The 2,979-nt window shown below is 48.0% G+C and overlaps 1 non-coding gene across 1 annotated transcript; it reads right to left on the minus strand.

Annotated features, from left to right (window-relative positions):
* Nucleotides 1–957: 957 nt before the first annotated feature.
* On the minus strand, nt 958–1,073 carry LOC111538949. Its single transcript, XR_002730516.1, has one exon. It is a non-coding gene; the product is annotated as a small nucleolar RNA SNORA18 (small nucleolar RNA).
* Nucleotides 1,074–2,979: the final 1,906 nt, after the last annotated feature.

Consider the following 2,979-nt stretch of genomic DNA (forward strand, 5'->3'; position numbering starts at 1 on the left):
GTGCAGTGGCCGGATCTCAGCTCACTGCAAGCTCCGCCTCCCGGGTTTACGCCATTCTCCTGCCTCAGCCTCCCGAGTAGCTGGGACTACAGGCGCCCGCCACCTCGCCCAGCTAGTTTTTTGTATTTTTTAGTAGAGACGGGGTTTCACCGTGTTAGCCAGGATAGTCTCGATCTCCTGACCTCGTGATCCGCCCGTCTCGGCCTCCCAAAGTGCTGGGATTACAGGCTTGAGCCACCGCGCCCGGCCAGGATCTAATTTCTTCAACCAATTTACTTTAGGGTCCTTTTGACTGTAGGTGGTGGGAGCTGCCTGGTTCTCAATTTGACACTCTCTCAACGTGAATGAGTTCAAATCACGTTCATTCCTGAGCGATCACTCAAGAATGGTGATTTGTTTTTCTAAGACCACCAGAGCGGGCACAAAAGAACCAGTGGGTAGGCAAGGGTAAGAGCAAAACTGCAAATTTATTTTTGGTCACCTAGCTTCAGGGAAAGAAGGTGGGTAGGGAGAGGTCTGTCGGCCTCCGGCAAAGGAGGCCAAGAGAGTCACCCGGTGAAGCTCTGGGACGGAGTTCCTGCAGTCCGGACAGGAGTGAGGGACGGAGGAAGGCCGCACAGCACGCTGGCCTAGAGCGGCTTTTCTAGGAGTGGGAGGGCAATAGGCGGGGCACGGGCATGTCGGGGGCGTTCCGCAGGTGTGACCAGGTAAATCTTGGTCTCTTTGGATTGACGTCACCTGGCGCATGCCCGGTTGGTCTGCACCTTCCCGGGTCGCCGGCTGCATTTTCGCGCGCGCGGGAAAAGTTGGTGACGAAGAACCCGGAAGTGCACCATCTTGCCTCCGTTCGTCCAAACAAATGGTACAGATGTGTGGAATATGCCAATACCTAAGGTAAAAAAGTAGATTATCTGGTTTTTCATAACGTTTAGTAACTGTCTTTTTCAAACTTTTAGCAACTGTCTTGTAGTTCCTTCCCACAGATCTAACAATAGTCCTGTGAGTAAGTAAAACCACAGCGTTACTCTATGAGGCATTTCCAATGACGTGCAGGCTACAGGAAAAGCCCCATCGGGTTTTTTTTGTTTGAGAGGGAGTCTCGCTCTGTCCCCCAGGCCAGAGTGCAGTGGTGCGATCTCCGCCCACTGCAAGCTCTGCCTCCCGGGTTCACCCCATTCTCCTTTTGCAGCTTTCCTCGTAGCTGGGACTACAGACGCCCGCCACCACGCCTGGCCAATTTTTTTTTTTTCTTATTTTTAGTAGAGACAGGCTTTCACCGTGTTAACCAGGATGGTCTCGATCTCCTGACCTCGTGATCCGTCCATCTCGGCCTCCCAAAGTGCTGGGATTATAGGCGTGAGCCACTACGCCCAGCTGCAGAAGACCTATTAACTTCATATTAAGTTCCTGAAGGAATATAATCAAGGCATTACAGGGAGTCAGTATAAGGTAAAGTTGTGTGTTCAATATGGTAGCCACTAGCCACAAGCTATTTAAATGTAAATTAAAGAAAATTAAATGAAGTAAAAATGTAGTTTCTCAGTCATACTAGGCATAGTAGGGGCTCAAGAGCCACATGTACCTAGTGGCCATTACATGGGAGAATGCAACATTAACCTTCTCACTAGAGAAAGTCCTATTGGACAGTGTTGGCCTTCAGTAATAGAGGCCAATTTCACAATGTAGGTGTGGCTCCACCTGGGCCTGGAAGTATAGCAGAATTAGAAGAGGAGGGAAAGGGTCTTCCAGGTGGGACAAATGGTGTTAAGAGATTGGGATGAACCTGGCATACTGGGCCAACACTCAGCAGAAGAGGACCAGCTGGAGTAGAACATTCCTTTTGAGGAACTGCCAAAGGCATCATCACTGATGGTAACAGGCACAGAGAATGCAATGGAGAAGCCCAACCTCCTCCTCTCAATTCTCAATTGAAATTGAGATTGATGGGATTCCCATAATCCCACCCTTCACATTTACTCCACCCCATCAAGAGGAGAGGGTTCTGATTCAACCTTGGGCTTCTGATCTTGGAGGGTGGCAGCTTGGAGTCATAACTGGTTATCTGCTCTATTTGAAAACACTGCTGGGAATGGACTGTGTTGGGGACCTGAACCTGCAACCTGTGACCTTCCTCCCCACTTCAGCTGGCCTTTGAACTTGCTTTGTCACTGAGAAATGATGAAAAGCCCAGAAGTCAGCCCCACTTGAATTCAATTACTGACTCTTCTACTCACCAACCAAGTGCTCGTAGGCAAGTAATTTAACTCCTCCAAACCTCAGTTTACCCATCTACAAAATAGCACTGGCCTCATAGGATAGTTACGATGGTTCAATGGGATAACAGTTGCGAGGGGCTTGGCATAGTTCACAGCCAAATGAAATGAATAATCTATTCATTATATTATTCCGCTATCACACTGAAGCTGTTTGCAAGTTCACTGCTGTTATTGTGTCTGCTTCTTTCAGAATTAAAATTATTTTAAATACGATTGAATCCATCAGTTTTTTTCTCTAATGATTTGTGTTCTTTGTGTCTTACATAAAAAATGTTTCCTACCTCAAGATCTTAAAGATTGTCACCTATATTTTCTTCTCAAAGTGTTTTTAAGTATATTTTTAATTATAGAATAATATACTTAAAAGGTGCATGGATGATAAACGTATAGCTCCAGGAATTTTCGTAAAGTCCACACATCTATGTAAGCAGATCCAGAGTAAGAAAGAGCATCATCAGGCCGGGCGCGGTGGCTCTCGGCCTCCTGTAATCCCAGCACTTTGGGAGGCTGAGACGGGCGGATCACAAGGTCAGGAGATCAAGACCATCCTGGCTAACCTGGTGAAACCCCGTCTCTACAAAAAACTAGATGTGCAAGGTGGCGGGCGCCTGTGGTCCCAGCTACTTGGGAGGCTGAGGCAGGAGAAAGGCGTAAACCCAGGAGGAGGAGCTTGCAGTGAGCTGAGATCTGGCCACTGCACTCC

This window comes from Piliocolobus tephrosceles, chromosome 9, assembly GCF_002776525.5.
Source record: "Piliocolobus tephrosceles isolate RC106 chromosome 9, ASM277652v3, whole genome shotgun sequence".
Classification (NCBI taxonomy): Eukaryota; Metazoa; Chordata; class Mammalia; order Primates; family Cercopithecidae; genus Piliocolobus; species Piliocolobus tephrosceles.